This window comes from Erinaceus europaeus, chromosome 4 (assembly GCF_950295315.1).
Source record: "Erinaceus europaeus chromosome 4, mEriEur2.1, whole genome shotgun sequence".
NCBI lineage: Eukaryota > Metazoa > Chordata > Mammalia > Eulipotyphla > Erinaceidae > Erinaceus > Erinaceus europaeus.
This window is the reverse complement of record NC_080165.1, coordinates 39,355,804-39,380,331: the sequence shown is the minus strand read 5'-3', so window position 1 is coordinate 39,380,331 and position 24,528 is coordinate 39,355,804.

The following is a 24,528-nucleotide window of genomic DNA, read 5'->3' as shown; positions in this document are numbered from 1 at the left end:
TTTGGGAATTTCCTCTTTCTGAAAATATGTTTCCTAAAATAGTCTTATAATTTTCTCTAATATCCTCCATATTCTTTTTCTCATATTGCCTTCTTTATGTCTTTATGATGCCCTCTCAATTTTCATTAGAGTGGGGAAATCTTCAAATAATCCCTAAAACTGAAAATTCTAAAATATCTAGAACACTAAGATTTTGCAAACCCATTAAAAATTTAGATTTTACTTGTAGAGGAACTTAGGAAACAAGAACAGAAAGGGAAAACATGAAGCAAAACATAGACTGAATTTGTTATTAGATGAGAACTTTTAGTAGCTGGGTAGTGGAGCATCCGGTTGAGTGCACAAATTACAGTGCACATGAAGTCAGGTTCAAGTCCCCGGTTTCCAACTTCAAGGTGGGAAGCTTCTCAAGTGGTGAAGCAGGTTGGCAGCTGTCTCTCTGTCTCACTCTTTTCTTTCCTTTTCAACTTCTGTCTCTAGTAAACAATAAATAAAAGTATTGAGATAATGAAAATTAAAGTGGGAACCTAAAAGAAATTTTTAAAAAGAAATTCTACCCATGTGTCAATAGCTGTACTATAAATTATTATCACTCCCAATAAAATTATTTAAAAAGCACTATGCAAATGGGTATCTTAAAATTTCTTAAGCTTTCGCTTTTCAGAACAATCTCTAAAATTTTCTGATATGAAAATTTTCAAATAGAAATTGATACTAATGAGAGAACAAATATTGGTCTTGATTTTTCCCTAGTTGAATCTTCTGAAACTCTCCCTTATTAACTTTAAAGTACAATTTGGATTTGAATTGAAAAAAATCAGAATAAAGGCAAAAAATAGGTGATTTTTTTTTTGTACAAAAGGACTTTTTTTTTGTACACTATCTGACATATAATAGAAGCACCATGACATTTTTTTTCTAGTCAGGTATCAACACATTAGAAAAAAAAAAAAAGCATCATTTTTTTTTCTACTTCACTCATGAATTCTGTGTTTATGCTGTCTCCATCAGCTATATGCCAGTTTTACTCTATGTATTTGTAATGTATCAAAGTGACAGTTCTTCATATGAATTGAGAAATGACAAGAATGGAAAATGGATGATTGACTTTAGAAAAAATAAATAAAAATCAATTATCTCAAATAATCTTAACATTTAAAAAGGTATTTCAGATATTCTCTAATTCATATATATATGGACATAACTTTTTCAATTTTTCTATCCTCTAGTCTATTTTCTTTACATTTTGTCTTAAAATATTCAAAATAAAAATAAACTTGTCACCAATTTAAGAAACACAGTGAAATACCTTCAGAGCTGAGTTGTAAAATACATAATATAGGTTTTCTTCAGTAAGTTTTTATATACTACTTGCAAGAAAAAAAAAAACAGAACCTGGTTGCTAAGGCAACCATGTCCTGATTGGAAAAGAGATAGTCTTAGGATATTTCAGTTACGGCAAGCCTATCTGTAACTTCATTTTCTCTCTTGAACATAAGGTGAAGATATAGTCAAAAAAGTGCTTAAAGATAAGTAATCCACAGAATAAAGGATAATTTGTAGCAAAAAGTCCTTTTCAAAGAATTATATAGGTAATGGAAGTGGTACAATAATATCTTGTACAAATAAGCAAATTTTAGTTTACAAATATTTTAAGACCTCTCATTTTTGTTGCTTTCTAAGTTATTAAATTTATAATAATCTTTCAAAGGCTTTTCTAATTGCTGTCTACAAAGTGAGACCATTTCAGTCTATATAGTCTTTCTTACCTGTGCCATTTTATTTCCAGTCTCTTCTATTACGATGCCTTAGAGCTTCAAAAACTCAAATTAGAATTTTGGCAATAGACTGCTAACTGGTTTATTTGATAAAAGTCATCTTTCCATCCCAGGTGAAATATTTTTCCATTTCAATTTGGCATAGGTAATATATATATATTTAGCACAGTATCTATACTGAATGTTAGTTATCATTTTTTATTATTAAGCCTAATACATATTTTACAATATTACTTATTTTCAGAGCAATCACTGTCAGGTATAGAAATAGAGCTAGAGACAGAGATGATAGAGGTAGAGATAGAGATAGATATAGAGGTAAATGTTTTAAAAGAGAGAAATTCCTTAACAGATATCAGAAATCCATCTTTTCTTAATGCTTTTCATCCAACAGGTTGCAGATGCTACCATGACACCAACTTAACTTCCCTGGGCAGACAACCCCACCAGTGTGTCCTGGAACCTCACCTCTCCAAAGCCCTGTCCCATAAGGGAAAGAGAGAGATATGATGGGAGTATGGATTGACCTGCCGACACCTATGTCCAGAGGAGAAGCAATTACAGAAGCCAGACCTTTCACCTTCTGACCCTCTAATGACCCTGGGTCCATACTCCCAGAGTGTTAAAGAATAGGGAAAATTCCAATTGATGGGGGTGTGTTACAGAACTTTGGTTGTGGGAATTGAGTGGAGTTGTACCCCTCTTATCCAATGAACTTGTCGATCATAATTAAGTCAATTTAAAAAAAAAGGAAAAAAAGAATTCAAAAAATTATGGTGTTGGAGAAGAAAAGCAGAAATTCATTGATCCATTTTAAAGAATTGAGTACACCCTTAAATTATACACAATTGTTATATAAAACTGGCCCCCAGTCACATCTGCAATTTCAAAGTATAATTAGAATTACTATCTCTCAATCTAGTTATAGTTCCCATTGCTTATCTCAACTCTAGCCATAAATCTGGAATTTTAAGTAGCTTCTTACTTTAAATCAATAGAATTCTGTATTAAAGGTTCTGGACAATCAGTCTTACATACTTATTCAACCCAGCTTCAACTTGGTTATGAAACATTTTCTCATGCCAAATGGTACTGATTTGCTCCTTGTATCAGAGACACTTTCTTTTTCTGTTTTGATTATGTTTCTCAAGATCTTTCCTCAACCTTAAGTAAAATCATCATTCCACTCCCTGCTATTTGTAACATACTGTCCTCTGAAACTGAAATTATGTGATTTCCTCCCAGAAAAATTTCTCTCATTTGAACACATACTAATATTACATTTTCTTTTTTCTTTGGTAAAAATGTCACCACTTATATTAAGAGTGCAATATTGTCAATATTTATACTAATGTGAGAGAGCATGGGACACCTAAGAACCCAGATTTGAATAAATTTTGAGAAGGTGAATGAATAATTATAGTCCTATGGGAAACTGGATTGGTCAGTTGATTTGAGTCTTGTGAACCTGGTACTATCTTAACTGGTAAGTAGTCTAGATTAGAGGAATTTTTTAAATAACTGCTGGACTTATGGAACTCTTTATAGAATCAAGTAACTTAGAAACATTAAACAAAATGTCTTCCATGTGTTGCAAAATGAGGTAAGTATTTTACAGATATTACATCATTTATTTACTTTTTATTTTTTTTTTATTTGTGATTGATAGTGAGTTACAGGATTGTAAGAATACATGGTATAATTTCACACTGCACCCATCACCAAAGTACTGTGTTATCACCATTATACCTAGCAAAGATAACCATTATATTTCCCACATATTCTTAGAAACAGTTTGTTTACTTCTCCCCACCACCCATACTGAAGATCATCACCTCCAACTCCATACTTTTTCTTCCCAAGGCACAAAAAAAATCTGCTTATTTTATTTATTTATTTACTTATTTTTATTTTTATAGAATAGTACTCCATGGAGTATATATTCCATAATTTCTTTGGCCATTCACTTAACAAACTGTTATGTCCCTTCTAATTAGTGTTTGAGTGTCCACTGAATATTATAAATGCCTAGAAGTGGTATTTCTGGGTCATAAGTAATTCTGGTTTTATTTGTATAAGGGATGTCTATACAGTCTACCAAAAGGACTGTACAAGTTTGAATTTCTACCAACAGTGTAATGGAGTCCCTTTTTCTCCACAACATTGCTAATATTTTCATTTCCTATTTTATTGATGAAGGCCATTCTCTTAGGTCTGAAATGGAATCTCAGTGTAGTTTTAATTAGAATTTCTCTAATGATAAATAAATTTGAGAATTTCTTAATCTTTCTTTGGACCATTGCATTTCTCAGAAAACTATCTACTTAGTCCTTTGGCACACTTTTTTTTCTTAATTTTGTTCTTTTCTTCCCCCTTATATAGACCTGTGCCAATTCCTTACAGTTGTTTATATCAGTCATTTGTTGTTGTTATTGTTGATTTGTTTATTTTTATTTATTTTTGTTGGATAGTATGCCAGCTCCCCCTGTCTTCTGCTTAACCATATGCCTATATAGGGATAGATTTAATCCCATTCAAAGCTTTGGTCTATTTACATAAATCACTTTTACATTTACATAAAGCACCACACTCCCTCCAGGGCATTGGTGGTTTAGTGGTAGAATTCTCACCTGATCCACCCCCTCTCCTTGTCACAACCTGATCCTCTCCTTGTCACACCCTGATCTTCCACCAGTCACTTTTCGCTCCACCCTCTCTATATCACATCCTGTTTCCACCCTACTTGGAGAGTATAAAAACAGCTGCTCTTCTGATTAAAGACACTTGGAAATTGCTTTCCAGCTCCGAGAGTTCCAGAGTGTATCTCCTGCAAAGTTAGTGCGGCACGAGTTCCTGATCCCTCTCCCATGCAGCAGCCTAGATCGGCTCCAGTTGAGTTCTCTCCAACCCAGAGAGCACTAGCTCGGGAAGAAGTACCCTCAGGCTATCCTGGCATCTGGTGCCCAAACAGGGACATGTAAGCAGCAGATTTACAAGAAGACATCCTAGATAAGTACACACCTTTTGGGTATCTACAATATTGTGTTAAGGCGCTGCGATTTTTTTTCTTTCTTATTGTTTTCCTGAGATCTCTCCACCATGGAAAATCTTTTCCAAATTCTGCATTCTTTTTCCAGTATACAATTTTTATATATCTGGGACATTTTTCTCGGGGCTGCACCTTATATCCTGTTGATCATCATAGCAGCTTTTAAGGGATATATAGGGCAACTTCTCAAAAGGCTTAAGGACCTAGAGGCTGAGGTCCAAGAGATAAAGGAAGTGATCATAGAACTTAACCAGCACCTTAAAAACAAGAAGCAAAGGCCTGTCATGATCCTGACCCACCCTAATTCCTCTGCATCTTGCCCTGAGGCCCCTATTTTGGCATCTTGCCCTGAGGCCCCTATTTTGGCAGACAAGTGTCCGAATTCCCCTTTGGACTCCACAGCCACTTTTTCGGCCACCCCCATTTTGGCACACACGTGTCCAGAACCTCCTGCTGCCTCCACGGCTGCTTCTTCGCCCACCCCCATTTTGACAGACACATGTCCGAATTCTCCTGTAGCCTCCAAAACCACTTCTTCGGCCGCTTGTCCAGAAGCTTCCACTTCGGTGACTCCTCCTACTGCTACACACTTATCAGAGCAAGTCCACACATTTCCGGTCAATGTTGCCCCCAATAGACAAAAACCTCAGGCCTGGTATCCATATTCCACCACAGACCTGAAGGAACTACGCCAGGCTATCAAGAATGACGGTATTCATGCCCCATGGACCAGGTCCATTTTACAAGGCCTGCTTCAGAACCTTAATACCCCCCAAGATTGGAGGGATGTAACTCACGCTACGCTCCCAGGCCCCCTCTTCCTGCAACGGAAGGCATTCTTTCGCCATGAATGTTTACAACAATCACGGAAAAATATTCAAAATCAGCCAGAGGGGAATTTTGATGCATTATTTGAAACAGGCCAATTAGAAACAGGGATTAAACAGGCGGAAGCCAAGTTTCTACTGGGGTATTTTGATCAGGTATGCCTGTGTGCATTAAAAGCAGGGGAGCAATTAACACCACCCATGGGAGCGGCCTCAGCCCCCATTCTCTCTCTTCAATAAGAACCTGATAAATCCTTCGCTAAATTCATTGCCAGGGTCCAGTCGAGTTTGGAAAGGAAGATTTATAATCCTGACGCTCATTTTCTCCTCCTGCGATCCATAGTCTGGGATGGAATGCTTCCGCATTTTCAACAGGCCTGTATCACTCTTAAAAACGAACACCCAGATACTTGGATTATAGCTACACAGGATCTCAGATCAAGCTCTTTTCAAGGACCTATGTTACAGGCCTATGCAGCTACCTTACATAAGCAAAAAGGGGCTTGCTTTCAGTGCGGTTGCCAAGAGCATTGGCGTAACCAATGTCCAGAAAATAGACCACGACCCTGCCTCCAGTCAGGGCAATCCCGCCTCCAGTCAGGGCAACTCCGCCTCCAGTCAGGGCAACCCCACCTCCAGACAGGGAATCAGAGACCACAAATGCCTTGTCCCAGATGCCAGAAAGGATTTCACTGGAGGAGAGATTGTTGGTCAAGGTTCCATAGGAACGGCATGCCTCTGCCAAATGTAAACAGGGATTTAAACTAGGTGTGGGGCTTCCCTTAGCCCCGCCCCCAAGAGGGAAAGAAGCAGGTCGCCCGCTTGGTGCTGTGCCCTTCTTCCACAAACAGAAGCCCAGCTTGGGACTCAATCCATCGCTACACCCACCATGCCAAGTAACAATAACAGAGGATGAGCAGAAGGAGGAACCCGCGGTATGTGGGAAATTCCAGCATAGAAATAACCGGCTGGAGCAAGAGAACAGCTCGAATTCGGAGCCTGAGATTTTATGGACCACGCCTGTTTTAGAAAGGGGTCACCCAACTATGACAGTAAAGATTGGTAATATTCATTTTAAGTATTTGATTGACACGGGAGCAGATAAGACAATCTTAAGACAAGCAAAGGTTCCCCAGAGTTGGGAACTCCTCTCAGGACCATGCTTACATGATGTTGGAGGATTGACTCAGGCATTCTGCACACCAGATTCCCTTGTGTGGGAAGATCCAGAAGGGACTACCGGACGCTTTCAGCCTTTAATAGCTGATATAAGCACCAATTTATTGGGAAGAGACTTGCTGGAATCTTTAGATGTAGTGATATCCTCAGACACCTCTGCAGGACACCACACTCACTCCTGTGAGACTGCTAGACCCAACCAGCACCCCCAATACTAACTGCCACTGTTCGTAACAGAACTCCCTGCTTAGATTGGCTTTCTAATGAGCCTGTCTGGGTGGAATAGTGGCCTTTGCCTAGGGAGAAGCTAGAAATTTTAAAAGAACTCATCCAAGAGCAGTTATCTTTGGGACACATTCGTCATTCTCGGAGCCCATGGAATACTCCAGTCTTTGTGATTAAAAAGCTCTCAGGAAAATGGCACCTCCTCCAAGATCTTCATGCAGTTAATAAAACCATGCAGGTTTGGGGCTCCCCACAAAGGGGTTTGTCTCTTGCTTCCGTGATTCCCACAGGAATTCCAATCATAGCTATTGATATACAGGATTGTTTTTTCTCTATTCCCTTACTCCCACAAGATTGTAAACATTTTGCTTTCTCTGTTCCTTCTATTAATAATGTCAGCCCTGCTGATAGATTTGAATGGGTGGTACTGCCCCAGGGCATGGCTAATAGTCCTACTATTTGTCAAGAGGCTGTTAAATCTGCCCTTTTTCCATATATTCATAAGGGCCTTAAGGTTTTTCATTATATGGATGATGTGTTAATATGGGGAGAATTAGATACAGATCTCTCCGCCCTATGTGATTTTCTAATCCCTGCCTTAAAGAGAAGTGGACTTAATGTAGCTCCTGAGAAGATACAGCTAATCCCTCCAATATCTTTCTTAGGCTCAGAGATTTCCCTAACGCAGACTCGTCCTTTAAAACCTTGTGTTACTTTTCCTTCTAATCTCACTCTTGCTTCTTTACAAAGTTTTCTTGGAAATTTGAATTGGCTTAGGCAGTATCTTTATCTGCCTATGAGCTGCCTGCAACCACTGTTCAATCTGTTAAAAGGAAACAAACAGCCCTCCTCAAAGCGTATGTTAACCCCCGAAGCCTCCTTGGCACTGGAAAAAGTTAACCAGGCTCTCCAGGACATGCACCTCGTTCGGTTCTCCCCCTCCTCTCCAGTACATCTTCTAATCTTTAACTCCACCCCCACGGTAGTGGGGGCATTGTGGCAGAAACATGGCGTTCTCGAATGGCTTCATACGCCAGTAGGCGGAGCTCCAAGACTCCTTACCGAGATTGATGCCTTAGCATTTATGGTTCGCCAAGGAAGAAACAGATCGGTTCAGGTCTTAGGAAGGGAACCAGATTCAATCATTCTTCCCTTTTCTCTCACTGATACAGAATGGCTCATACGCCACCATTCTCGTTTTGCCATAAGTTTAATGGGTTTTCCAGGACAATTAGATAATCATTTTCCCTCTAATAATTTGATAGCTTCTTTACCTCTGTTGCCTCTACTAGTACCTAAACTTTTCTCTCGAGATCCCATCCCCTCTGCTCCTACAGTGTTCACTGATGGTGGAAAAAAGGGAGCTGCTGCCCTTATATATTATCCAGACCAGCAATACCCCAAACCTCTCTTTACTGAACTTCCTGATAATTCCCCTCAGTAAAAAGAACTTTATGCTGTTTTCCTTGCATTAAAAGTTGTACCATAATCCTTCAACCTTTTTTCTGACAGTGTGTATACTGTTAACTTACTTCCATGGCTTGCTCGATCTTATGTAAGAATTGATGACAACCCACTTTCTCCTCTTTTAATTCAGATTGCCTCTATGCTCTGTTCTCGAACCCAACCACTGTATGTTCAGCACCTATGTTCCCACAGCCATGGTTTCTGGAGACGTCCAGAAACAGTCCAAAAATTGTTCATTCCCCTTTTTGATTTCTTTTTTAAGTCTTGATATAAATATGAAATGTTTAGTCTTAAACTGTGTGAGTAAAGATGGTTCAACTATGACAGTAGATCTAAGTTCGCATTTGAAATGATATGTCTTTTTTACAAGTTTTTCTCCTCCTGTGTGTTATAAACTATGTTTAATATGCGTGTTTCAAGTTTGGTAAACATTAAACTTAATGGTTAAATTGTAACTTCGAAGCTACATTCTTACAAGAAGAGGTAAAATCAATTCATTAAAGTAACTGAGTGTTTAAGGTAAAAGTCTAAATATTCAATGTGACAATTCATCATCTCCTAAATTAAAATACAAATCCTCTATAAAGGACATTTTTTGGGGGCCCCAAAAAATATATTATCCAGACCAGCAATACCCCAAACCTCTCTTTACTGAACTTCCTGATAATTCCCCTCAGTACAAAGAACTTTATGCTGTTTTCCTTGTAAGCTATCTTGTGGAAATTAATCCACAACAAATTTGGCATCAATCTGATATTGTAAATGTACCAAAAAATTGTCACTAAAATGTGTTAACTCTAGTAACCTGAGTTTGCTTAAAAACCCAATGTAAAAATAGTTAAGAATCAATATATGTGACTTAAATTCGGTATGAAAATTTTGCTATATAGAGACTGCTACATGAGGTCACATAAGATGGCCTTTACACGAAATTATAAAGATACCTAAACCAATTATAATCATTGAGTTATCAATTGTAGTAAACTTCTAATTTGTTACAAAGTTTTTTCATAAGTAATTGACTACAGCTATGACAAGCCTTCGCATAAAGAAGCATCTGCTCATATAGAATCCCCAGAAATCCATCTTGGACCCCTGACCTCTGACATCACCCACAATTACAGCCATCCCCCGAAACCCATGATGTGACCTGACACGATCTGGAGAACCTGATTCACAGACTCCAAAGGACAAGACTTTCCTACTGCCTTTCTCTCAACCATCGGTGTCTGGTCTTCCTGCTTCTGTTTCGCCCATCATGTTTTGGCGGTTCCAGATCACTCTCTACAGAGAAGAAAAGTTCCAGTGGCTGTCCTTCTCCATCAAGATAGACGTGTGGCATTTATTTCCTGGCCGTTGACATTGGACTGATGCTTCTATAGAACTTGCTGGACACTCCCTTTATACTGCTGGACTTCTTGAAGAATGACTGTAGCAGTTCATAGAACTTACCACCAGCTGACTTGGGATTTTGCAATGCCAGATCACCCCTCTAGCCCCTCGGCTTATCAGGCTCCCACTCCTCCATCCATCAGGCTCACTCTGTCTCTTGCTACTCTTACTTATCCCTCCCTGTCTTGTGCTAGTTCTTTTTGAAGACACTTACACGCTATCATTCTGCTTTCTTCCCAACAGGTTTCTGTTCACCCCTACACTGCTATTCCCCTGACAGAGATGAAGCCTTTTACAGACATTGACCCAGTTATATATGGCCATTAAGTAAGAGAGAGACGTTGGGGAATTGTGAGGATATGGTTGAGCTTGGAAGGGCTTGAGCCTGAGGGGTGTGTCAATTCTGTTAGTCTCTCTCTCCACGGAGAGGTTGAGCAAGGAGGGACAGTAGAACCCCAAAAAGGTGTGCCTCTTATCAGTCTCCCTGCCTCACAAAGTGCCCTGCACTCTCGATACTATGGCCAATAGTTAAAAAGAAAGTGGGAGATGTTGGATAGTATGCCAGCTCCCCCTGGCTTCTGCTTAACCATATGCCTATATAGGGATAGATTTAATCCCATTCAAAGCTTTGGTCTATTTACATAAATCACTTTTACATTTACATAAAGCACCACACTCCCTCCAGGGCATTGGCGGTTTAGTGGTAGAATTCTCACCTAATCCACCCCCTCTCCTTGTCACAACCTGATCCTCTCCTTGTCACACTCTGATTTTCACCAGTCACTTTTCGCTCCACCCTCTCTATGTCACATCCTGTTTCCACCCTACTTGGAGAGTATAAAAACAGCTGCTCTTCTGATTAAAGACACTTGGAAATTGCTTTCCAGCTCCGAGAGTTCCAGAGTGTATCTCCTGCAAAGTTAGTGCGGCATGAGTTCCTGATCCATCTCCCACGCAGCAGCCTAGATCAGCTCCAGTTGAGTTCTCTCCAACCCAGAGAACACTAGCTTGGGAAGAAGTACCCTCAGGCTATCCTGGCATATTTTTATTTTGCCTCTAGGGTTATCAGTGGGACTCAGTGCCAGCATCACAAAACCACTGCTTCTGGCAACCAGTCTCCCCTTTTTCTTTTTTTTATTTGATATGACAGAAATTTGAGAGGGGAGAGGGAGATAGAGAAAAAGAGAGAAAGTTGGACACCTGCAGACCTGTTTCATCGCTTGTGAAGCATCTTCCTTGCAGGTGTGTGTGTGTAGAGGGGCTCCAATCTGGATACTTGTGTGGGTCCTTGTGCTTAGTAGTAGTCCATGTGCAGAGTAACTAGGTGTGCCATCACCTAGCCACCTAATATCAGTTGTCAATCTGATGTATGTAATGAAAATATTTTCTTTCATTCATTGGGTTGTCTTGTTGTCTTTGTGTAGTTTGTTATTTATTTATTTATTATATTTAAATCCAATGGAGGACTTCCAGAGAATACATACAGCAACCTAATCTGAGGAATACCTTCCCACTGGAAAACAAATAATAAAACAAAGTATTTAATCAGAACACAGTTGGATTTATGGAGAAACAAACAAACAAAAAGCATTGTCTTGGATATAATAAAATGAAAAGGAGAGGTATACTTAACTGGAGATTATATTGTCAGAAGCTGTCCTATTTGAAATTATTCAAATTCAGTCCATAGGTTTAAATGGCTTCCTTGAGACCACTCAAGACCATACTGGATTATATAAAGGACTTCAGAACTGCTATTTGAAGCCACTGTCACTTGAGTTAATTTCAGGAGCCCACTTGAGGAACCAAGGAACTAAACACTTTACCTGTGTGGTAACAGGGAAGTCTATCAAACTTTAAGTTATCCCAACTGCCATATAGAAACTAGTGCATGGGGTCAAACTACCATACAGAGGAAAGAAAGTAACTTTGAACTCTCAGCAGAGTTTCTACTTTCAAGAAACAATCTGCTAAGAGCAGAAAGAGACCTGGGATACCTGTCATACTCCCAAAACTAGGGTTTTGTTTCAGGGACATCAATTGCCATAATACTGTATTCACTTATTCAAAACTTTTCCCTTCTACCCACAACTCACATACAAAGCATAATGTAGTGCTACTTGCTGACTAATAATGTAAACCAAAACAGATAACTATAACTAAGAATATGCTGGTTCAAGAAAATGTCTGTCAGCTGTTTAATGATGTAGATCCAGAGAAGCTATCAGAGAAAAAATTAAATAATACATTATTAGGAAATTGTAGAAGTATAATGGTCTTGATTCAGTGTGTAGAAATGGATTAAGAAAAAAATACATGACCTCAAAGATTTACTTGATATAAAAATGAAAAACATAAAACTAGAGCTACAGGGTATGAAGGGTACTTTCGATTCCTTTCAGTTTCAGATAGCAAATCAAGGAAGTATGTATTCCCATATAGAAGGGAGAATATCAGAAAAATCTAATAAAATGACCATGCTCTTTGATTTCAAAGTAGAAGAAAAAGTTTGGGGAAAATGAAGCTCTCAAAGAGATGAAGACACTACTGGAAAAGCAAATATCAGAATTATAGGAGTCTCCAAGAAAGAGTATAAAAAGATGGGAGAAGGAATTCTATTCAAAAAAATAATAGTGGTAGATTTTTTCAAATCTGTAATTTTCTCAGGATTTAGAAGTTCAGAATGCAGAGAAAACTCTCAAGTCCCTAAGCCCCAAAATACCTACAGCAAGATCATTGCAAAACTATCAAAAGTTAAGGACAAAGGAAAAAAATTGACACAGCTGTCAGGGAAAAGAAGAAAATAATTTATAAAAAGCACCATGGTTAGACTTACATCAGACATTTCAGCTGTAATTATGGTATCCAGGAGAAAGTGGAAGGTGCATTTAGGGTACTATAAGATAAGAATTTCCAGCAATGCAAGACTGTTTTTCAAATATGTAGAAGCAACAAAAACAGTACCAGATGTATAAATACTAAAGTATTTGCCATTATAAGGCATTCCTTACAATATTTACTGAAAGGAATGCAACTGAAAAAGAAATAAGGAAACTTTGATTTTCAAAAAAGGGATATATACTTAAACAGACCAAGATACAGAAATCATAACCTAACCAACACAACGATTGCCACCTCAACATGCTTTACTTCAGACTGTGTCCAGAGACTTCACGTGTGGAATGACAACCCTTCAACTTCATTACTAGGGTGAGACCTTTCCTTTCATAGTATACTCTAATTTCATCTCAGGTGGTTCACTTTCTAACAAAGTCCCAAAACCTAGATATACACCAGTTTCTGTGAGAGAGAGCATATGTTCACACGTATTCGTAAATTACTGCAAAATATATGCCTGAAAGCAGAAGTACACTAGAGTTTGCAGTGAGTACCCCCCTACCACTTCCTCTCCACTATTCCAAGCTTTGGGTCCATGATTGCTCAACAATTTGTTTGGCTTCGTTTGTTTACTCTCTTTTCAGTCACCAGGTTCCAGATGTCATCAGGATGCCGGCCAGGCTTCCCTAGACTGAAGACCCCACCAATGTGTCCTGGAGCTTTGCTTCCCCAGAGACCCACCCTACTAGGGAAAGAGAAAGGCAGATTGGGAGTATGGACCAACCAGTCAACGCCCATGTTCAGCGGGGAAGCAACTACAGAAGCCAGACCTTCTACCTTCTGCAACCCACAATGACCCTGAGTCCATGCTCCCAGAGGGATAGAGAATGGGAAAGCTATCAGGGAAGGGGGTGGGAAATGGAGATTGGGTGGTGGGAATTGTGTGGAATTGTACCCCTCCTACCCTATGGTTTTGTTAATTAATCCTTTCTTAAATAAAAAATAAAAAATTAAAAAAAAAGAAATAATAGAATTAGGATAAAACCTTAAGTGTTAAAGCAGAGGAGAAGTGAACTAGATTCTGATAAATCAAAGAATGGTGAATCAAGAACAGTTTAGATAAAACTCTTTTACATATATTTATATGTAAATTATATATAATTCTTTTATATATAACATATTTACACATATTTTTCCATTGTATTTTTAAATGATGTCATTTTCTTGCTAATATTTTAAAATCTTTTTTCCTTTGTTTTCTCATCATTATTATCATATATAATACTTTGAGTTTCTCTAATTTAGTGCTTATTTCTGAATGAATCAACTGCTCTAAGAAGATTTTTTTCTCCATATTTTGTTATGATGGAGGCAGAGAGAAATAGATCAAGAAAATAAGAGAAATAAGGAGATGAAAAGAGATACACCTGAACTCTGCTCTAACACTAGTGAAGCTTCCCCACTGCAGGTAGAGATCAGAAGCTCAAAAGAGGTTCCTAGCACATGATCATTTAACTGTGCCACTGCCCGGCTGCAATCTACCAGTATCACTTATTATTTATCTCTTCCTTTTGACTTACAATAACCTCTAGATATCTGCCTATGTCTGCCTTCAACATGCGTAGTTTAATTTGCCATGCTTTTTTATGAGTTGAAATTCATTTTGTGGTATTTTGATTGCATTTCATCTACTTTGCAGTATCTTTTTTCTAGCTAGTTTTCTTTACATACTGAGTATTGCTGCCATTTTTCTTATAATACATATTATCTTTCCTAAAGTAGGAGATAGCTTACTTACTAGAGCATTTGTTTTACTATGTGTGAAGGCCTGGCTTGACCCCTCACGCTACCAGGGAACATGATGAAAGACAACAAGAAAGATACATACTGGAGCAGTGCAATGGTGTCTCTACTGTCACTACCCTCTCTCTCTTACTCCCTCTGTTAAGAAAGAAATAAATACAGAAAGGAAAAAAGGAAGGAGGATCATGAGACAGTTCAGTGGGATCCTATACTCAAGAGGTCTTCAATTTATCCTGACACTATTTTTTTGTTTTGGTTTATCCATTCTTGTTTCTTTTCTTTGCTTTTTTTTTTTTATTTCACTGGAGTTCTTTTCATTTTGGGGTTATGGTGGTGTCTGGGATTGAACCTGAAACCCTAGAGTGAAAGGGTTTTTTTTTTTTTATATGTACTACATTAAACATATGTGTGGGAGAGGGAGAGAGATAACCTCAAAGAGTACTATCCTCCAGGTATTTTTCTTCAAGAACTCTTATTATGGACTGTATCTATTACTAAATGGCCTGAATTTCTCTAGAAACCAGCCATGTTCATATGTGACATATTGTGAATTGGAACACATGAATTTGTTAAAAAAAAATAAAGGTAACCAAGCTGAAAATTCAGTGGTTACCCTAGGGTAGGGGAAGTGTGTGGCAAGGATGGGAGGCTGAGAGGATGGTCACAGAACTGTGGTGATGCATGTGATGTGGAACTGTGTTGCAGAACTGTACCCCTATAATCTTGTGATTTTTTTAAACCATTATTAAATAACTAATAAAATTAATAAATATGTTCATTGGACTCCATAATATGCTATTTCATTATATTTCTGTAGAAAAATGAGAACACTCAAGTTTTAAAGTTATGTTTATACAATATTATACATTTTAAATGTATTTATTGATTTAATAATGATATACAAGACCATAGGACTCCACACAATTCCCACCCCCAAAGTTCTGTATTATATCCCCTCCATTGAAAGTTTTCCTATTTATCCCTCTGGGAGTATAGATCCAGAACAATATAGGGTGCAGAACTTGAAAGGTTTGACTTCTGTAATTGCTTCTCCACTGGACATGGGTGTTGACAGGTGGATCCATGCTCCCAGACTGTTTATATCTTTCTCTAGTGGGGCAGAATTCTGGAGAGGTGGGGTTCCAGGAGACATTGGTGAAGTTGTCTGCCCAGGGAAGTCAGGTTGATGTCAAGGTAACAGCTGAAAAATTATGGTTGGAAAGCATTAAGACATAAGGCATAACAAATAGTTTAATAACCAGGAATCTAAAGGTAAGAGTATAGCAGATGAGATTTGAGGTCTCCATTTTGGAGACAGGCAGGAACTCTACTTTAGGTATATTCCAATGGACTCACGACTTTAATAATTTTTGCCTGAACAAGGTTATACTTTTAATAAGTGGTACAACCAGGGGTCGGGTGGTAGCACAGCAGCTTAAGCGTACATGGCACAAAGCTCAAAGTCCAACATAAGAATCCCAGTTTGAGTCCCGGACTCCTACCTGCAGGGTGGTCACTTCACAGGTGGTAAAGCAGGTCTGCAGGTGTCTGTATCCCTTTAATTCCTTGCTCCTGCCTGATTGCTATGGCAAGAACTTCCAACACTATGTTGAATAGTAATGGTGATAATGGGCAGCCCTGTCTAGTATCTGATCTGAGTGGAAATGCTTCCAGTTTTTCACCATTGAGTATGATGTTGGCTGTAGGTTTGCTATATATAGACTCCACTATCCTCAGGAATTTTCCATCTATTCCCATTTTTTGTAGTGTTTTGATCAAAAAGGGATGTTGGATTTTGTCAAAGGCTTTCTCTGCATCTATTGATATGACCATGTGGTTTTTGGTCTTGCTTTTGTTGATGTGGTGGATCACACTGATTGATTTACATATATTAAACCAACCTTGCTTGTCTGGGGTAAACCCCACTTGGTCATGATGAACAATCTTTTTGATATACTGCTGTATCCGGTTGGCTAAAATTTTGTTCAGTATTTTAGCATCTATGTTCATCAGAGATATCGGTCTGTAGTTTTCTTTTTTGGTTGTGTCCCTGTCTGCTTTTGGTATCAGAGTGATGTTGGCTTCCTAGAAGCTGGCAGGGAGTATTCCAGTGTCTTCAATCTTCTGGAAGACTTTTAAAAGTAGAGGTATTAGTTCTTCTTTGAAGGTTTTGTAGAATTCATTTGTAAAACCATCTGGCCCAGGACTTTTGTTTTTGGGGAAATTTTTGATAACTGTTTCAATTTCATTATCTGTGATGGTCCTATTCATGTTATCTACTTCCTCTTTACTTAGTTTTGGAAGTAGGTAGGTATCTAGGAAATTGTCCATTTCTTCCAGGTTCTTTAACTTGGTGGCATATAGTTGTTCATAGAAGCCTCCCATGATATGTTGTATTTCAGCAGTGTCTGTTGTGATAACTCCTTTTTCATTTAGTATCCGATTTATTTGGGTCTTCTCCCTTTTTTGTTTTGTGAGTCTGGCTAAAAGTTTGTTGATTTTGTTCACTCTTTCGAAGAACCAACATTTACTTTCATTGATCTTTTGTATGGTTTTCTTATTCTCAATGTTATTTGTTTCCACACTAACTTTAGTGATTTCCATCCTTCTGGTTGCTTTAGGGTTCCTTTGTTCTTCTTCTTCCAGGTCTTTAAGATGTGCAATCAGGCTGTTTGTGCTTTTTCTTGTTTCCTAATGTGTGCTTGTATAGCTATGAACTTCCCTCTTAGTACTGCCTTAGCTGTGTCCCAAATATTTTGATAGCTTGTGTCTTCATTTTCATTGAATTCACGAAACATTTTTATTTCTTCCTTTATTTCCTCTTTAACCCAGAAGTTGTTAAGAAGTTTACTGTTGAGCTTCCACATTTTGGGACTGTTACTAATCTTTTGTTGATTTTTAAGTGTTAGTTTAATTCCATTGTGGTCTGAGAAGATGCTTGGGATGATTTCAATCCTCTTGAATTTTCTGATGTTGTCTTTGTGGCCTAACATATGGTCTATCCTTGAGAATGACCCATGTGGATTTGAGTAAAATGTGTATTCCAGTTTCTTGGGATGAATCTGAAAATGTCCAATAGTTCTAGATTATCTATCTCTTCATTTAGCTCCCTTATGTCTTTATTGATTTTCTGCCTGGATGATCTGTCAAGTTGAGAAAGTGGGGTGTTGAAGTCCCCTACTATGTTTGTGTTGCTGTTAATATATTGCTGTAGCTCTTTCAGTAGAAGTTTGATGTATTTAGATGGCTTCTCATTGGGTGCACAGATGTTAATAATTGTTAAGTCCTCTTGATTGACTGATCCTCTGAGCATTAGTGTCAATTCCTATCTTTTTTAAACTTATCTATTTTAAAGTCTATTGTGTCAGATATGAGAATAGCTGTTCCTGCCCTTTTTTGTGGGCCATTGGCTTGTATGATACTTTTCCATCCTTTCACTTTAAGTCTGTGTTTGTCTTGTTAAGTTAGGTGGGTTTCCTGTGGACAGCATATTGTTGGGTTGTATTTTCTGATCCATCTTCCTACTCTGTGTCTTTTAATAGGTGAATTCAGGCCATTGACATTTATTGATATCAAAGATTGAAGATATTTTAATGCCATTCTTGTAGAGTTTTAGAGTGTTCTGATATATGTCCTATTTATGGTGGTCTGATTGTTTATAGGAGACCTTTCATAAATTCTTTCAGGGCAGGCTTGGCCTGTAGTGTTTGTATGGAGAAGTCTGCTGCTAATCTTATGGGTTTTCCTTTGTAGGTGACTCTTCGTTTTTCTCTTGCAGCCTTCAGGATCTTTTCTTCATCCTTATTCCTTTCCATTCTAAGTATGATATGTCTTGGTGTCTTTAGGTCTGGGTTAATTCTGTTTGGGACCCTCTGGGCTTCTTGAATCTTTATGTCTTTGATGTCTAGACTAGAGAAGTTTTCAGCTATTATGGCCTGGAGAATGCTTTCTTCCTCTCCTTCTCTTTCTTCCTCTGGTATGCCAATAATGCGTATATTGTTTCTTTTGAAGTCATCCCATATGACTCTGTTGTTGTTTTCAGCATCTCTTAATATCTTTTTGAGATCTCTTACTTCTTTTTTAGTTGTCTCTAATTCGTCCTCAATCTTGCTAATTCTGTCTTCAGCCTCATTGATTCTATTCTCTCTTCCCTCTACTGTTTTCTGGAGTTCATCTATTTTGTTGCCTTGTTCTGATACTGTTTTAGCTTGTTCAGCTAGTTGTGTTCTTAGATCAGCAATTTCAGCTATCAGCTCTCTAATAACCATGAAATAATTAGTATTTTCTTCCATAGTCTCATTTGTTGTTCCTGTATTTCTGATTACAATTTTTTCAAATTCTTTACTCACTTCTGTGATTATTTCCTTAGCTAGTGTTTGGATGTTGAACTCATTATTTTGTGCTTCACCCTCTGGGGGACTTTTAGCTGGACTCTTGTCCTGGTTCATTTCTCCATTATTTCTTCTTGTTGTTTTAACCATTTTATATATTATGTTATGAGTTCCCTCTCTCAGTACTTTTCAAATTACTGATCACTATTGCCTGGATTGACTTGTGTCTCAGTAATTTAATTAAAGGGTTCACAGTGGTGGAAGTTAACAGTTGTTTCAATAGTATTTTAATCCCTGAGTTGGAGCTCAGTGGTTTAAAAGCCTCTTTTTTTTTCTTCTTCTTCCCTGTAGGCTATGGGAGCCTGAGGGCTTTTAAAATATAAATTGGCTTCTTAGCTTAATCACTGACTCCTGTCCAAGAGATAAAGCAGGGTGTGGCAGAGATAATCCAGTGGTTATGCAAAGAGACTTTCACAGTCCCTCAGCTATGCCACCGAGGTATAGGTCTTCTCCTGAGTTTCCTGGTTAGATCTCTGTCCCCTGGTGTCCCTCCCTGTCGCTGCTCCAGATTCTGAGGCCAGTAGCAATGGAGACTCAGAGTTGCACTTGGTGAGTCTCTGGGGAGTCCTCTCCTCCCTTCATCTGTCCCCTTGTTGGTGGAGCAGACTGGACGTGGTGTCTCAACTGATAAACTGCTGGACTGTTAGCAGTCACTTAATCTCTCCCTATGCTCCTCTCTGTCACCAGCCACACGTGTTTGTACTCACCGCTGATTTAGTGGGTTCCTGTGGTCATTCTAGTCCTGTCTTGTTTCGGTCCCAGGTGGTCTCCTTTTGTATTCCTAGTTGATCCGGGAGAGGAGAGGAGAGGAGAGGAGAGGAGAGGAGAGGAGAGGAGAGGAGAGGAGAGAAAGCGATCTTGCTGCTGCCCATAGCTCCTCCTCCAGCAGTCTCCTAGATCATTTTTTTTTATCTTAAAATATATTGGAAAGTTATCTCAGCCTGCAAGAACACCAAGATTTCTTTTTTTGTTACTATTTATTTATTTATTTTCCCTTTTTTTGCCGTTGTTTTTTATTGTTGTAGTTATTATTGTTGTTGTTATTGATGTCATCATTGTTGGATAGGATAGAGGGAAATGGAGAGAGGAGGGGAAGACAGAGAGGGAGAGAGAAAGATAAACACTTGCAGACCTGCTTCACCGCCTGTGAAGCAACCCCTCTGTATGTGGGGAGTCAGGGGCTCAAACCGGGATCTTTATACCAGTCCTTGATGCTTTGTGTCTCGTGCACTTAACCTGCTGTGCTACTGCTGGACCCTCAGAACACCAAGTTTCATGTCTGAGATTCCAGAGGTTAAAAGTTCAATTCCTGACACCACCGTATAACAAAGTTGATCAGTAATCTATCCCTCCCTTTCTCTCATTCTACTCCTCAGACAATGAATCTTAAAGAAAAAAAAGAAAGAAACACAGTGACACAGCTGTATAGGACATGCTTAGGAGTTATCCTAATTTTATGTTAACATTGATATAAAATCAACATTAATATATTACTTATCAAGTGATATGCTCAAATACGGCCCCCTTTTCCAACTTCCTACAGTCCTAAATTCTACTACCTATTAAATAGCAAGACTGCTTCTGAATATTTTGCTAATATTCATAAGTGCACATCCCCTTAATTGGAAACTTTTCTAGTTTTTATCCCTCTGGGAGCATGGACCTAGGATCATTATGGGGTGCAGAAAGAAAGATGATTATGGAAGGTCTGCTTCTGTAATTGCTTCTTCACTGGACATAGGTGTTGGCAGGTTGATCCATACTTCCAGCCTTTTTCTCTCTTTCCCTAGTGGGGTAGGCCTCTGAAGAGGTAAGGTTCTAGGCTACAATGGTGATGTCATCTTCCCAGGGAAGTGAGGTTGGGATCATGGTAGCAACTGCATCTTGGTGGTTAAAAGGCATTAAAATATAAAGCAGGGGTAGTGGGAGGTAGCTTAGTGGGTTAAGCGCAGGTGGCGCCAAGTGCAAAGACTGGCATAAGGATCCCAGTTCAAGATCCAGCTCCCCACCTGCAGGGGAGTGCTTCCCTGATGGTGAAGCAGGTCTGCAGGTTGTCTATCTTTCTCTCCCCCAGTCTTTTGGTGGTGGGAATGGTGTTTGTGTACAATAAATATATATATATTTTTTAAAGCAGGACGCTCTAATCAGGAACCTAATGTAAGAATAAAGCAGCTGAGATTTGGGAGTTGCCATTTTGGAAAAAGCTAGGAAGTCTATTTTAGGTATATTTCAAGGGGTCCACAACATAGGAATTTTTCCCTGTGCCTGACAGTTAACATGTAGGTGGGCTAAAGGTATTATCTGCGGAGATGGTGTCAGAGTTGGAAATAGGACAAGAAAGCTGGATTAGGGCAGAGAGGAGATCTCAAACATAGGAAAGGTATATAAATACAATTAGCTATAGACCACATAGATCAGATCTGTGGCCCTTATCTGTTCATATTCACCGCAGGAGCCTGTATAACCTTTGCACCCCTGTAGGTGGAACTTTCATTCCATAGTCATACCTAGGAACATTCTAGGCTGCACTCATTTCAGGATCCATCTTCTCGAGTGGAAGAATATGTTGGCTCAGCCTACCTTAGGGCAGTGGGGCAGTCCTACCACTGTTGTTCCATATTGAGGGAAAGGTCCTGCAGAGACCCACAAGAGGGTTTATGTTGTTCCTAATGGAGAAGATTAGTGATGGTGGAGAGAGGGATCTGTTAGAGGTTTAGGTCCATCATATCAATTTGGGAATTACAGGATTTCACAATGGAATACTACTCATCTGTAAAAAGTGGTGACTTCACTGTTTTCAGCCAATCTTGGATGGACCTTGAAAAAATCATGTTGAGTGAAATAAGTCAAAAACAGAAGGATGAATGTGGGATGATCTCACTCTCAGGCAGAAGTTGAAAAACAAGATCAGAAAAGAAAACAGTAGAACCTGAAATGGAATTAGTGTATCACACCAAAGTAAAAGACTCTGGGGTGGGTGGGTGGGGAGAATACAGGTCCAAGAAGGATTCAGAGGACTTGGTGGGGGTTGTATGTTATGCATGTACAAACTATTGTACTTACTGTTGAATGTAAAACATTAATTCCCCAATAAAAAATTTAAAAAACCCACAAGGGCAACAAAAAGAAAAATAAATAAATTTTTAAAAGAGAAAAAAAAATTCTGATCAAGATAACTATTGTGTATTTCTTTCCTCTCCCCTCCATTCTCTATCTCCATATCCCTCTCCCTCTCCCCACTTCTCTCTCATTCATATAAACCTAGGTAGAAAACAGAACCTCTTTGATTCAACATTATAGTATTAAAAACCCTTCCTAATTACAACAGCCCTGAGGGAGAAGGAAAGATATGCTTGACATAGAGGATTGTTTTATTACTGACATTGTTTAGAATTGCTATTGCATGATGATAATAAAAACCAGACCTGTTTTTATTAACATTTACTAGTCTTTTTAAATGTTTCACAGACAACATATCACTTTATGACTAGCACTGGGGTGGCCCACTCTCTCTAATTCTCCATATACCACTGCCTGTTTAATGCTAGAGGAAGTCAAGACCTCAATATCTTGTCCCAAGATTACCTGGACAAGTAAGTTTACATCTTCTGCATTATTATACTAGGAAACCCAAGGGAGACTCATGCAATGAAAAGGACCCAGAAGGAGTAACCATATACAGATATGAATTGTGTAATATTTTAAATAGATTGATTCTGAACTAAATTTCCATTAGAAATTGTAATGATTTCCTCCGATGTCAGTATTTTTTATGTCAAACTATCACCAAGTCTGCTTTATGCTGGACATTGAAATAGTGATATATAGATATGTCATTGGTAAAGGGAAAATGCAAGAAGCAGTTGCTAGCAGGAAAGGTTAATTGCATATTTCTCTTAGCAGAGTAATTCATAGAACTTAAGAAAAGAGAATGGAAGTACAGCAACACCTCCTAACCCATGCTCTGTTGCTGATCAAAATTAATGAGTTGTGATCATGTTCAATAAATGAGTAGCAGACTAGTTAAAAAAAAAAAAAAAAAGCTTTCACTATTCCCACCAAGTTGGAAAATGCATCTACTTAAAGTGCACCAACTTTATCCAAGAAACTGTCAGCTGGGATTATCAGGATGGCCTCTCAAGACTCGAGCTATTGCCCAAGAGTCCAATGTATGACCTTGATCCCCGTAGTAAAACAATATCTATAAATAATGCATTAAGCACTTTCACATGTGGGCTTAGTAACAGTCTTCATATTTGCTCATGATTCCATGCTGCTCCTTAGGATGCTGCTTCAGCTTTCAGTGTAGTAACCTTTAAAAGGTGATTACATGCTTCCTTTTAAAATGAGAGCATAAAGCCTGTGAATTTCAATATAAACTCCAAGGCTGTAAACAATGAGAAGGGAAAAAGGACATTCCTGCAACATCAAGTTAAGTGTTTGACAAGTGTGTATTTATTTAAAAAAAATTATCTTCTTACCACTTCATATGCAAAATAACTTATCACCAATGAGGACAGAACTAGTTTTTGCATCTTTATCTCAGAAGGTTGCTGTTTAGGTTGGCATTCTCAGACTATCTAGGCTAGCTGACTAGGAATAGTTTACAGATACTGTGTTTCCTCCCTCTGAGTTGTCAGCAAATCTCCAGATTTACACAAACACCATGAAAAGGTGTCCTCTTTGTATCAGGAGCTTTTAGTTTGATTTGGTTTTTTCCCTGATTTTTTCCTCTCTCTCTCTCTCTCTCTCAATAGGTAATATGCATAGGTCTCCAAGCTCACATTTGACTGTCTCTGTCTAGAAAATCCAGGTTAATGATGCATAAAAGCATAGCCAATCTGCTGGAAGAAGCATAGGCTTCCAGAATACAAGCAATTGACAAAGCCAAATTCCTTTCTTTACTTAGGAAAATACTTTCACTTCTCAGATAAGCTTAGATTTTAGACTTAACATATATCTTTCTTTAATTAAGCTAAAGCAGAAAACTGTAACAAAGAAATGAACTTGATGGCAACCTTTCCCCCTCCAAAAAGAAAAAAAAATCAACCACACAAAATTAGAGTCTTCAACATCATTTAATATATTTCCCCTTACCAGATTTAATTGTATATCAGCTTTTCTGAATGGACCTTACACAAAATAAACGGACTTTATTTGCATGTTTTATTCCATATTATTTTGCACAAGAAAATGTATGTGGGGGTAGGGGTGATATAAAAATGGGCTTGCACTCTGTGATACTGCTGCCATCTAGTGTGATGTGCTGTAACCCAGAGGCAAAGAGAATGAGTATCTGGATGATAATCCTAATTGAAATAGCTGGGAATAGAAGAGAGAAGAGAGTCCTAGTCAGAGAAAACATCTACTACATTGGTGCAATGAATTCCTTGGCTACAAAAACATTAGTATGTGTTCAAATAATACAAAGTAGTCTTATCTCTTCCAGTAAAATGGAAAAAAAAAACTTCTGTCAAATCTTAAAGTAAATTCTTCATGGGAAAGTACATTACAAGAAAAAAGGTTGTAAAATAAGGAATGGTTTATTCAAAGAAGAAATGGCCATATCCTTTGAAAAC